Source organism: Anopheles stephensi, chromosome 2 (genome assembly GCF_013141755.1).
Source record: "Anopheles stephensi strain Indian chromosome 2, UCI_ANSTEP_V1.0, whole genome shotgun sequence".
Classification (NCBI taxonomy): domain Eukaryota; kingdom Metazoa; phylum Arthropoda; class Insecta; order Diptera; family Culicidae; genus Anopheles; species Anopheles stephensi.
In genome coordinates, this window is record NC_050202.1 from 44,188,655 (window position 1) to 44,202,953 (window position 14,299).

The 14,299-nt window shown below is 44.6% G+C and overlaps 1 protein-coding gene across 8 annotated transcripts in view; it reads left to right on the forward strand.

Annotated features, from left to right (window-relative positions):
- The window catches only part of LOC118507572 (AN1-type zinc finger protein 6), a 35,858-nt gene that overhangs the window by 6,297 nt on the left and 15,262 nt on the right, over window positions 1-14,299 (forward strand). For 2 of the 8 annotated variants that reach the window (XM_036046214.1, XM_036046209.1), the window contains exon 2: window positions 470-508. The exons of 2 other annotated variants lie outside the window; for them this stretch is intronic. The gene's annotated coding sequence lies outside the window, so the exon portion shown is untranslated. Of the gene's footprint in view, window positions 1-469; window positions 509-6,597; window positions 6,881-6,965; window positions 6,988-14,299 lie in introns of those variants that run through there. 4 more of the 8 variants (XM_036046211.1, XM_036046212.1, XM_036046216.1 and 1 more) reach the window with 4 other exon arrangements.

The following is a 14,299-nucleotide window of genomic DNA, read 5'->3' on the forward strand; positions in this document are numbered from 1 at the left end:
GACACAATAATGAGAGCGTTTAATTCACGATCATAAGAGGACTTCGTCAGCTTTACACAGACTCCACCTCGTCACTGAAGCCTTGTTATCGGTTTGGAGTTGTTATCTCTGAATGACAAAGTGGTCAGTCTGGCAGCTGGACTACCAGTTATTGTACTTGATAGAGTTTTGAAACTAGCCATCATGAGCTCAGTTGAATTGCATTTAAGCAAAGAGCATAATTCGATCAGCTAGCAATAAGGCCAGGCCGTTCTTAACGAATAAAAAAACGATGAATATGATAGAGTATGTACAAGTGCCCATTTCGATTTCGATTAAAAATCTCCCGACCAGAACACGCATTTGCTTTTGATACTGAGTAAGTGTTATTTTGTCAATTGAATTTAGAAACCCCAAAACTCCCCTGAAATCCTGAAATCTTTATTCAAAATTTCTGAAACACATTCTTCTGGTTTCTTTTTATTTTTAGATTCATTTACAAATACTCCCAGGTTGACATTTCGATACGGTAAGCTTTAACAACGTTTTTGAAGCTAATCAACCACTTCTAAAATTGAAACCAAAACAAAATCATCCAACGGGGACTGGACCTGGTAGACTGGCTGCTGACCTAAATGCTACATTCTTTTGTGGACCAGTTACACATGCTAAGAATTGTCATGCCTATTCCGGAAAGCAAACTAACAACCGCACGACTCCTGCTACCCTCGGTCACTCTGTGCTCGTGTCGAAGAAGTTTGTTTGTGGTCTAACGGCTTTTAATGTTGCCACTCGCTCGCTTTTAATGCTGCTGCTGTTGCTGGCTAGCACAAGCAAGGTCGATCGAAGGAATTTTCTTCAGCATCGTGCGCCCACTGGACGTTGAGTGGTGGGGGGTCTTAGATTTTCTCCACCTCAAGTAAAACTATCCGCGCAATTCCATTTGTAAAACTTGCGCGCTTTGCGAAGAGGAAAAGCAGGAAAGGGAGTTGGAAAAAGTGGATGCTAAACACCAAACCCACACCAACGTCAGAATGGGGAGGGTTGTCTTTCCGTCCCCAATGTAGGCCGTCTTCAATCGAAAAATAATACTCTACATACCACACAACCACATAGATGCTTTTGATAGATGATGCACAACAACGTATGTTGCTCTTATCGGGACGTTCCTTCTCTATGGCTCCGCCATCCTTATCTATCCCGCCGACGTCGTCGCGAGAAAAACACGCGTCACGATCGGCGAGGAATAGCGCTTCGTCTAGGGTTCTCTTTTTGGTTTTTGCGTTCCTCGCCTACGGGGTAGGAAATAGTTGCCATTTGTTGTTGTAGAGGATGGAAAACGTGTGCTGAGATTCCGCAGTCAGAAACTAGCGGAGCAGCAGGAGCTGTCGCGGTGTGTTTGTTGTGGGGGAAAACAGGTAACACAGAACTCGCGATTCTCCTGCTCGCACTTGGCTGGTGCTGCTTGCTTTGCTATGTTGAGCCGCTGAAATGGGCTTGTTTTCTTTTTCGCTTCGTGTTAGTGTTCGCGCACGTCGCTGTGTGTACACCGTCTTCTCACTTTATTTAAGGTCATCTTGTCGCCCGGTCGATGGTAGTAGTAGTCGTAGTCGTATCAGTGGTCTCGCGCTATTTGTTTTGTCAGAGCAGGGCCGGATAGTGGGAAGACGCGACAAACCACCACGCTTTTGTTTCACAGCGCTCCTGCCAGCACCCTTGGAACTTGAACCGACGTCTCGCACTCTAGTGTCAGCTGGTTTTCGTTCGAGAATTCAACCAAACGGCGCAGTATTCTTTGTGGGACATACGAGAAGTCTGTGCACGGTGATCGGAGCGTGAAGCATCGCTGCCTCACACACATCGACATCGGCATATTGAAAATGCAAACTAAATAGTGGACCGCCACTAGTAGTAGTGATGATGGTCTCTATCCGTCTGTCGGTCTGTGCATGTCGTGCCCTTATCCATCTGTACATCGCACACACCAACAAAGTCCGCGCTTCATGTTCCGCGAGATCGATCCCATCTTCCGTTCGATGGCGAACCACCTACCGCCGTGGTCTTGTGGCGGCGGTGTGCTATAGCGCGGCGGAAGTACGATCGATGATTGGATTGCTTCTTTCGACGGCGATCCTCCACCACCCCGGACGAGGTTCTTTTCGATTCTCTTTGTTCCGCACAGCGCGCACAGTCGGTTCCTTGTTATATCGATCGTCGCTTGTGCTGCTGTGACCATATTTGTTGCCTACAGCAATGCATACCGCTAGTATGTAGTGTCATTAGATGGGCTTACGAGTGCGTCGCACCATTTTATCATGCTTTGATTGATGTAAATTGGTAGTTTTTGTTCGATTCATGGCTGGTGTTTGTTCAGGTTTTCGTTTGTAAAAAAGAACCGCTTTCCACTGGTATTCCTGTGCATGGAGCTAATGTTTGAACCTGCCTAATATGAAGTATGCCTAAGTTGTCGGGTGCGTGATAGTTTTTACCACATTTTTAGATATTCTTTTTTTTCTAGTTTTCAAGATATACCTTTCGATAACCATTTGATCTAGTGATTAATCATCGTCATAAATTGATTTGGAGTCTGGGATCAAAACAGAAGAAAAAATAAATTGAAGATTTATAGGCATCATCAGCATTATCCCTGAACGAAAGAGATAGATATCTTATTTTTGCAGAAAGCCTAAAATTTACAACGAGGGATAGACTCCATCCCGTTGTATTAAAGAATCTGAACTGCGGAAGAGACTGTTGAGAAATAACAATATTTTCAGTCCGAATATTCATCCATACTTTGAAGAATATTCTTGAGGAGACATCTTTATTTTATTTTTGTTTTTCATACTAAGTCCACCTTAACATTGAGAACATTATTTCATCGAAGAGACTCCCAACCGATTTGAGGTGGTCTGATCAAAGGAATGTTAGGTAAACTAAGGTAAAGGAGCGGTTCGGTGGCCGATGCGATAACGTCGCCGGTCTTTACACGGAGGCTGGAGTTCAAATCCCATCCAGACCGCCTCCCCGTACGCAGGGCTTTGCTACGGGTAAAATCATGTCACAGATAGCCAGAAATGGCAGACCGAGACCTCTCGAGGTTGTAGTGTAAAGGAAGAAGAAAGTTAAACCTCTATCGGAAGATCTTGCCCAATTATTTTGCAGCCAAGAAATGCAGGATTTGCGAAATTCAATTGTAATCAGTATAAATTGTCATAAAAGTATTTCCTTCCAACAACTTCACAATTTTTAGGATTAGGCTTACCTAGAGGATAGGACATTCTTCAATAATCTATCTGCATTTTCCTTCTAGCTCATATGCAAAACACACAATCGTTACTCTGTTCTGTACGACGGTAAAGAACTAATTGAGATTGCTGTTTATAGCTTTGTGATTAATGCGAAATTTATATCCGAACTGAACAGACTCCAGCTTGTTTGAACTGGCTTAAACAACCGCACTTGAACTGTAGCACCGACAATTTCCTTATTCCACGCTTTAAGGGAAATTTTCATGAGGTGTGGCGTGGTGTGTGTTGTGCCACGTTCTAACCATGACCTGCGACAAAGGAAATTAAATGTATCTGGCGCTCGCCGTTGTGTTGTCGGGTGGTGGTTTTGAGCGTTTAGTTACTCTGTTTGCTTCGCTGCAGACAAGAAAGACACCCATCCCATTCCGGACTCTCTGGTGGGTGGAAAAACTTATACCGGTGGAAAACGCATAAAGAAGTCTTTTCGAGCTTTTGCACACAGTGCTGCTAGTTAGCTCTTCTCCTCTCTCTCTCTCTCACTCTCTATCTTGCTTTTAAACAAGGAAATTCAAGAAGGCAACACCTCTGGGGGAGCATCTTTTGTGTCACTTTTCGAACCCGGAACAGTAATAAGATTGAAAGAGGATCTTTTCTATCCTAAGGAAAAGCTTGTTGACTTGGTTTTCATTATCCAAGTGCATTATCTTTGTGCGCCCCATAATGAGGAAAAGCAGACGTGTAAATGAATTTCCCAAGCTTTTCACTGCTATGTTAACTAAACAGTTGTAAGGTTTCGTTTTACAACTGTTGTGCTGCGATGTTTGCTTCCGGAGACACGACTGTCGGTCATCGTCTCCTTAATTTTGTGTGCGTTTGGTCATCATAATGATGGAATAGCCTTGGAATTGGATTGTAAGTAGCAGCGTTTGTGTGGGACGAAGGTTCCTTATTCAACTCTATTTGACAATCAGCAACACACTGTGCGCGAAGCAAAGAATGGCTGCATACCCTTTGTCAAGCACTTAAGCAACAATTTTTCCCTTCTTATGGCAGCGACAAAGAATTCGCCAGCCCCATCTCTTTCGCAGGGAAAATACTGCGATCGTAAAATAGGTTCACAACAACTACAAGAACGAATGGATTGAGGTTTTGAGAACGCAATTTAAATTCGTTCCGGATAAATTAATAACGCAGCTTATTAACTGTGACCGACGTATATCTACGTATCGCCTTAAATGTGCTCTTCTGTTTGGATTTACTGGTCCTGTCGTGTGAAAGTTCGATAGCTTTGCGGTCTAAAACTAAGAAAATCTGAAGGATAAATATGGCTGCAGTAGTTAGTTGTATGGTCTTTACTGCGCCATGCACGATAAGCTTGTGCAGGAAATGATTATTTCGGTTAACACCAACGCCAACGAAAGATAAGAATCATGCGTTATCGGTATCTGGTTTCGAAACTTCGGTTATCTTATCAAAGTCTCAAAACCCCAAATGAATCATTGCATTTGGGTACAAGTCACGCCCAGAACTCGACTTCTTCGTATGTTTACGATGTTAACTTTGAATTTGACTCTGTTGTTCTGTATTTCATTTTGCCGATATGATCCATATCCTTCTTTTTATGCATGAAGAGGGTTATAGTTCTCAACCTCCATTCAATATGGGATTTTCAGTTCGTCACTTGCTATTAAACAACAAACGGCTGGCCGTTAAAATAATGTTGTTGAAGTCTGCCTGGCTGCTGCCCGCCTGTTTTTCCTTGATGGCGTCGTATTCTCATCAGTCGACGAAGACACACGCATCTGCTTCACACTGTTGTGTGAACCATTTATGCGTCACAACCTGTTTATGTGTCGTACCCCATCTATGCGTGGACATTCCCTGTGGACCAGCGGCAACGGCAGTTGGGTGTTTCTATCTCCTTTTCTTTGTTTTTATTGACTATTTTCTCTGATAAGGTCCACTCTCCCTGGTCCTCGTCCGACTCCTGCCCCCTCCGGAGTAGGCGATTAGCCGGAACTGACGCCATTTAACGGCGGTCACAAAGCGATGATGATGAACCAACAACATACATTCACTGAAATCGTGATGTTGAAACGTAAGGCTTCTCGACCGTGAGCCAGCAGCAAATAGAAAGGGGTATACTATACCTTGATAAAAAAAAAGTTGCTGTTTTATGTTCGTTGCGTGTAAACCTGCACAAGCGGCCATCGTTATCATTTTGGCAGTTTTATTTTGCGAACACTTATCACGCCAGCATATTTGGCGTTTGTTGCGTTGTTGTCAACAAATTCATGTCTATCTCGCAGTAAAAAAAAAACGAAGTATGATGAAACTTTTTCCTTAAGGGTGGTACACCGTTTCAGATACCAGCTTTGAGTTATATACTTTTTTTTGTGTTAAAAAATAGGAACTTTCAATCTGTTTTTTGTTATTGCACTCGTTGCAAGAAGGTTCCTCTTCCTGCACTTTGTCCATTACGCACTAAATCGGCGGGTGATTATTACGCCTTTTTTGTAATGTTGTTAAATTGCGTTTCTCTGCGTGTTCAGGCAGCTTTGCTTCTTTTGTACTTTGGAAACAGCGCGGCACACGCGTTGTTGGTGTCAGCTTTAATCTTCGAACTGCGCGTCGCAGCCGTTTGTTGTGTATATTGGTTGGCATTGCAGCAGCAGCGCAACCGAACGAACCACAGCTCTTGAAGCTTTGAATGGAAGGGGCCGCGTGCGTGTGTGTTTGTGTACCGTGACGTAGTGGAAAATCAAGTTAATCGTGTCCCCCACAGTGTTGAAGCGCGCTGAAGAAGGAGGAGCACCCACGCACTCCACACCAGCAGCAGCCACCACCGTCGTCACAACGGGTCGTCGGATCAGGGGCGGTCAACAGTAAGCAAGAAGAGGAACAAAAAACAAACCGTCTGCAGCAGCAGCAGTCAGCAACCAGCACACACAAAGAGATCAGAGTGTGAGTGTGTGTATGCTGAACGGGGAAACCCATTGCACTACAAGAACGAGCGGCACAAAGAAAATGTGTGAAAGAGATAATGTAGATGAGAAAGAGAAAATGCGTAATTCTCTCTCTATCTCATTCTCTCGCACCAAAGAAAAAATACACACACACACCATAATACAAACATTCGTAAAAGAGAGCGTTCCCCATCTCTTTCTCACACATTCAAACCCGAAAAGCGAGTAAAATATTGCTGAGTAATACTCTGTCTGGTGGTGAGTCGTTTTTTGCTGGTCGCTAGAGTGAGATAGAAAACGCTAGTGCGATGGTAGTGTGCGCAGAGAGTGGAGAGTGGAATGGAGAGTGCCAACAAGCCGTTCAGCAGCAGCAGCACGGTTTGAGCAATGCAAACAGCGTAGCCAGCCTGTCAGTTGGAGCTAAGTTGTGAAATCGTTCGGATCTTTCGGGAAGAAGCGAGCCAGTTTCGTCGCGCGCGCTGTGTGTGCTGCTTGTCCGTTGCGTTGGTCGCAGTTTTTTGTGTGGCTAGTTTTCTGGTGGTATCTCCGCTGTGTGTGGTGCGCGCCCTGTTCAACCTTGGATGCACTGCGGATAGGTGTGTGCTATACGTAGAGTACGTTCTCGTGCAGAGCCGTCGCAGATCTTGTTTTCTTGTGCGGTTGCTGCCGTCACGTAAATTGATGGTAATAAAACAACCCTACTACCACTTGATGTCTCTTCAGCATAGGTGTGGAGATGATCCTCGAAGCTCTTGGAACAAAAAATGTTCAATCAAAACCGATGTTCATTGGTGTGTTGCAAAAATGTGGTTAGGTTACGCGCGGGGGGGGGCCTTAAGTGAAGCGCAGCAACAGCAGCAGTGGTCGTCATCATCATCATCGTCGTCATTCGCTCATTCCATCAATTCCATCCATCAGTCATGTGCTTTTTGTGTGCAGTGGTATGTGCGTGCGCGTGTGTGTGTGTCTCTCTGTGGAGTAGTAGTACGTGGAAGGTCTTGTCATTGCACCCACCATCCTCGCTTGTCCTTTCCTGCCCAATCTGTTATTCGGTGTGTTGGAAGGGGTGTGAATTCACTGCTCATTGCGATGTTCTTCTGGCAAATGTCAACTCAAGCATGTGCGTATGTGTATGTGTATGTGTGTGTGCGAGAGTGTATACGAGGCGAGCGAGCTACTTCCGGGATGTGTAATTGTGTGCGTGCGTATACTGTGGTATACACAACGGGGTGAAACAGTTTTTTATTTCCTTTGGATCTTTTTTTGTTCCGAATCCACGGTTTACTATGATCAATGATCAAAGTCACTCCCGCTTGAAAGAATCCGCCATTAGTATAACCAGTGTCCGATCAAGTTTATCGTAAAAGCCAACATGTTCAAAACACGTATAAATTGCTTACCAAATGGTTGCTAATTGCGCACATGTCGCTTAGGCATTAATGTATTTTCGTTTGCGCAATAGAGAAGTCCTCCGCATTGGTTGCAGCAGCGAGACGTATATCCAATTAAGAAAGCTCATCGTGCGCAAAAGGAAATATCAAGTGGGGTGTACCAGTACTACGGTCTTCTTTGTAAATTTGCGCTGCGTGTCGCGTCCTGTTTGGCCGTAGTATTGGCCGTGCCATTGCTAATAGCGTATTTTGTATTGCGACTTGGCTGAATGTGTGTTCATTGTAGGGCAGCGCACACACACGCTGATGTGTGTAGGTGTTCGCCTCCCCCTACAGTGTCACAATGAAGTGAAACTCGTTAGCCATCAAGTGTGTACGTGTGTGTGTGTTTGGTGACCGTAAGACCGTGTGTATGTGTGTTTTCGTAAGCCTACAGTCCCACAAACATCCGCGACGTGTGGGAGAGACACAAACATGTCTGTCTGAAAACAAAAAAGCTTCTTCGGGCTGTACTACTTCTTGTATCGTTGTGTTGTTGTTGCTCCTAGTTTGATTCCGGTTATTCGTCGAATTTTGGACAGATCCAGATCCGTTTCGCCGTCACTCCATCAATCCGTATACTATTTGTTGCAAGTGTTTTAATGGATGAAATGAAAAATGGTTAGAAAATAGTCCCGCACGGGGTATGCTTGCCATCCCGCATGCAAATTGAGCAACACCCTTGTGTGATTATGGGAGAGATAAATCCGGGACGAGGATACCAAGCTGCCAAGATTCGATCCCCGTGGTAGTGGTGATGATGATGCAAATGTTTTTGTTCTAACAGGACGTGATCGGCAAGTTCTGCGCGTGACTGTGCCTGCCGTTCCCTCAGCATACTTCGCTGCTTCTTTTGTTTAAGTAGCTCTAGTTGAAATTTATTACGGCGTTACTGGGTTCGCAGTTGTGTAGTGGGTAAAATGAAAATCTAATACAACATTTCGCTACTACTGCATCAGGGCGACAAAAAGAAAAACCGTGCGCGAAATGACTTCAGATGACGATAAAAATAATCGTCTCAGTACATAGAAAGGTGTTCCGAGAGAGAAGGAAAGGAGTACAACGAGCGAGAAACAAGATCCATATCATGTGACAGCTCGCGCGTGTATGCTGTGTGCGGTGCACAGTTGGTGTAAAACACACATACTCCAATTATCACCACACATTGTTATCATTAGCTGCTGTTGGTTGGAATAAGTAGCGTGTGTCGTGTGTTGTGCGACGCGTATCGCAAAAAAAAACAAGACAGCGCATATACACATATCTTTTCCTATCCATCTTTTGAGTTGGAGCTGTACAAAAAGACGTCATCAGCTGGTAATTGTCTACCACCACCCATCAGTAGTTCCACCCGTTTTCCCGTCTTCCGTGGGCTACTACGGTTTCCCTCCCTTTCGATGTGTGTGGCAATGGTTACCATCGCACCAGTCATTCGCTTCTAATCTTCGCACTGAACTACGTCGTCGTCTGCTGCTAGCTGTCGTCAGCATATACCACTACTACCAACAGATGAGCGGTCGCCATCGCAACTGTACATGTGTGCGTTAGTTGTGTTTCTACTGCGAAGACGGTGTGCTGCATGTGTATGTGTGCGCAACTGTTTTTTGTTGTTTGCTGTGTCCGTCTGCACGGACGTGTGTGAAACAACAACAACAACGTCTGTGACTGTGTTTCTAATTGGTCTCACCATTCGTCTATTGCGTGTGTTGCTGCGACCAAACTCTTCACTATGGACGCATCCTTCACTATGGAAACGGTGACAGGAGGGAGTCGTGAAGTTTTGTAGGGCGCAGCGGTAATGAGGTGATGTGCCATTTTTGTTGTTGTTTTTGTTTCTTTCACAACACACGCGCGGCGGCCCTGTCTCACTGTGTGTTGGCCTTGTGTGACGTATCTTCTTTATTTTGCCTTTCTTTATCACATCGTGAATTCCGTCCGATTACGTGAAGACGGCGAGAAGCGCAAAGGAGTGGGGGTTGCAGGCCAGACACGTGTCGTTTGTTTGACTCGCTGGGTCATAACGACTTGCACTGAATTTGTTGCTGGCCTGGCCGTCTGGTAGATTCTCGCTTGTTTACAATATTCTAGTTGTTTGAGCTACTTCGTGAGCTTGGTATGAAAAGAATCAGGAATTTGTAGTACCATAGTGCTCAAAAAACGCATGTTCATGTAATCATGTAACTTCAAGATCGATCTTTTCTATACCTACACACGCAGCAATTTCTCGACAGCAGCACTCGAACGCCTGCTTATTACGAACACACTCTCTCTTATCGTGTATTTTGCGCAAACGTTTGTTTTTAGTTAGATCTATGTTTAGCTACGCTCGCCGTGCTAAGCCCTACAGTGACATACCACGTCAGCCGCTAAATGATCGCGAACACGCTAGAATAAATACGACCATTACTCAAGCCACACACAGTTGTGCGTCAGCACGAGAAAGGAATTGTTAACCTTTCTACTTTTCTAGAATATCATTTTACCTTCTTTTAACAGCAATTCGCAATTTATAAACCTATTTATAATTCAATCAATCAATTCTCTTTCCTATTTGATTTATAAACGTTCAGTAAAATTTTAATAATTTAACTTAAAAAGGTCTTTTTCAAGTAGGATCTTATAGTTTGGTTATCGCAATTTAAAAAAGAACGAATCAGATACAGATGTCATGTTGGATATGTCCATTCTTTTCACTTTTCATATTTTGGAAAAACCCCCCGGAGTGATGGAGAATGATTGTCTGTCACGGGAGGTCCTCTCACTTATCGCACGCTCAAGTGCTGTACTCTGGCCAGCAGCATTGCCGTTCACAGGGGAATTACCTCCACTGAATTTCTCGAAATCGAAACTATCCCATCGAAACCGAATTCTACCAGCACTGCCAACAACCCTCCCGCAGCGCAGCTGTGGAAAACAGATGGGAAAGCAAAAACTACGGCGCACATAACAGAACAGCAGACCCATAACCCCGAAGCAACGAGATCCCCGTAAAGGAATCCCGAGGGACCTCTGCGCAACCCATCGACAGGGAGAGACGAGACGGAGAAGGGTTGTTGGGTTGGGAAAACTGTTGTTTGAAAGCATGTGTGTGTGTGTGCTCACTTTGAATGCTTCCGTCTACATTCACCTCCTTCGCATGGTGCTTTTCTTTCATTATACTCCCTTCACCCCTTGTGTGTGTGTATGTGGTTTCGTTCGTTGTTCGTGCCTCTTGGGGTCCTTGGCCATTTTCAATGTTATAACCTCCTATAGGCGCGGGCAGGAAACGATGAGAATTGTGAAACATCCGCACCAACACGCACGTGTTGTGTAGGCATACGATATGTACAGCACAACTACAGAGCTCTAGATCTGCGTATTACTTTCGTGCGGCCTTTGTTGTATACGCGTATGTGGGACGTTCGATTGCACATTTGTTTTGCGTGTGTGTATGTATGTATTGGTGTATGCTAGAGAGAGGTACCAGCATATTAACGACACATTTTTAATGAGTTTCCTACGCTCAAGTAATGCGAAGTAGGGAATAGGGAAATGAAAACCGCCACCAGCTGGGCATCGACGTATTCCCACCCCAGTCTGGGAGAACGGAAAAGCGCACCTAGCACATACGACGAGGGTGACAGCATGAAATACACCTTATGCTGCGAAAGCGCCCACCGCAAAGAGAGTGAAAAAGATCGACTGCTAAGACTGACGTTCGGATGTGTCATGCAATCCTTAGCAACGCATTCCGATGTTTCCTATGACTTCTATTTCTGCAAATTAAACTTCATAATAGGGTTTCCTCATCATTTTTGAGTGTGTGTGTGTGTGTGTCATAGTTCCTTCTAAATCTAATGTACTGACGGTTGTTCTGCTGACGCGCGGACATCTCTCCCTTTATTTTATCCCTTCTTCGATTCCAACATCGACCAGCAGCACGCATGTACTAGGCAGGCAGGCAGGCAAGCCGGAGGATCATCCATCCATCTATCCCATTCATGATGCGTTGGTTGTCTCCTGCAGGAAGAGAGCAAATAAAAGCTCACATTGTTGTGTACACGCCGCGTGCTAAAGTGTTGCGCACCGCAAATGGTCCGAGTCCATGCTCCCTCTGGCAGACGGCAGCACAAACAAACGCACACGGCCCAGAGTTCATCTGTGTAGTTGAATGACCTCAAACGGTCGCCGCCGTCGCCACCAACGTCTCGGTTCTGCACAGTCAAACATACACGCACACACACGTACAGGAACTGCGTCCGTATGCTATCACGGTTGAGTTAGGTTAAGCGAGAAGCAGCATTGCTGTACAAAGCCCTTCTCTCTTAGGTTGTTCGGGTCGTTTTGGTTTTCCCTTCGTATATTTTTTTTTATGTCAAGCCGCCCATATGCTTTGCTAAAGCTGCTAACCTGCCGTTTTATCCCTTTTTATAACTCTACTGCCGTAAACTACTTATCTGTTCTCATTCTCCTTCCTTTCTGTTTCACATTTTCCTGCACGTCGCAATGTTCGGCTATCGTCTTGTAGCTGTGTGTGTCACCAGCCGTTTTACGATTTGTTTTATTCTCCGGGTTTTTGGGTTTTCACGGACCAGGGGGTGGGAGGGCGAACAGACCCGACCGACCGACTATCATTATCACCTGCCCTTTTTCTCGTGATCGTGATTCACAGCTACGAAACATGACATTCTTCCTCTCCTCGGTTGATGGAAAAGAGACTGGTTCAATTTCGAAATCCGACACGCATTTTCCGATTTATGCGAGAAAGGAAGAAATTCGGAAGAGTTCGATGGGTGCAAAACCGGTGCGATTTCTGTCTCGGTGCATGGAGGAGTTCTGTCTCGATTTATTTGAAGCTGATGGTTTCTTTGGTCATCTTGTTTTTTCGTTGAGTTTCGTGCTGGAGAAGTCCTCACTAAGTTTGGATTTCTTCTCCAAAAACTAGACGGAATGTTACTGTTACGGCCATCTTTTATTTATGTACACTTGCCTAATCAGAACACAGCGAATCAAATATTGAGGATCTCCCGTTCATCGTACTCTGTTGCGTTGAAGTAAAACCTGAGGTCATAGAACACTCTGTTTTTAAGATATTTTCTATGCATCGCCAAACAACATTCTTTTCCCCGTTAAGAGTATGCTACATTCGAAAAGAATATATCTTTGTCTAATGATAAGAAATACCGGTTCCATAAAGAGATCAATCATCTTACATCAGGTGTAATCAGATGTCTTGAAGAATTAGAAAATCTTTATAGACAACTAATCCTTGGAATTACTTCGTAGTCAATATCCAAAGTACAAATATTTGTGTAAGAAAATCTTAAAACCTGAAACCTGAGAACTGGAACATAATGATAATTTAGTTCTCTCTGATGTTTCGGTTAATTCCAACATCGGATCAAGGTCTATTCAAAATCGTGCCATTCATTTTTCTAGATGAAGTGTAACTCACTTATGCGACCACTCCTTTATCATTTACGATCGCACGATTCTTCTCATAAACTCTGGCATAGAATGGGGGGAAGGAATTCGCCTCTAGAATGGAAGGAGTAGTGGTGCGAACATTCTCGAGCATATATCTATTACAACGCAGCAAAAACTAGCCTCGTATGTTTCTATGATTGGATGAACAAACACACCTCTTTTTATTGCAAAGAATTGGTTAACATTTCATGGTTCGATACTTCTACTTCTGGTGGTTCTAGCAAATGATGAAGTTCCAACTGTTCGTCCATTAGAATCGCATTCTTCCACGAGGGTTGGTTCATCCATAAAAGATCGAATGAGCGTCATTTTTTCTTTGAATTGAAGGACGTAACCTCAGCCTCCGCACTAAAGAGAGAAGTTTGTTTCGGATTTCTTAATGTAATCACTAATTACCTAAAGTTTCTTAAACAATCCACAATAGATTGACGAATTTCGATACGCATCCATTAAGCTGTAGCGCACGTGCTGCAAAAAGGGCAAACGAGACTAGAGCAGAAGGGTACGTTATACAAAATATCCACACTTCTACAACTCGATTCAAGGTTATTGGCCTTCAAGTGCGCTGCACCGTTGCTCTGTCGTGTGTAGGGCACAAAAGAACGGTGGATCTTATACTTCATTTTCAACCCCTCACCTTCCTTCCCACCTCTCTACATTAGCACGATCGTGCCTTACAATTTGCACTGACAAAAAACCATCGTGGTCAGCAAAGCAGCAAGTCGCGTTTTGCGAAGCAGGGCGCAGAATTGACCGTTCACAAGAGAGCTGTACTGTTGGTAGGTGGAACCTCCTTAGGCTAGACCCAACCCGTGCCCCGTGGTCAGTGGAATTAGAATTGAAGAAGATACACCACGAGCTCTCTAAAGGCAAAAGCACGCGCCGAAGAAGACAACAAAAATGGCCCTCGGAAAGGGCGTTCGCTGCTATATAAAGTTCAAGGTGTGAGCCGCGTTCAATATGGTTCTGGTTGGTTCGTAGCCCCGGGGGCAACCATCAGCCCCAGCAGAAGAAAGAAATGGCTTCAAAGTTCTTGCACACGGTGCACTTTTGTGTGTTGTTGCCGTCCGTCCCGTATGTCCCGTATGCATGGCTTAGTGCAATTTACTTTTTGCACAAGGATTTGCTGTGTTTGGCAGCCAACAGGGAGAAGGAGGACTGCAATGGGCAATGGGGATGGGAGGTTGATTCATTTATTATGCACCAC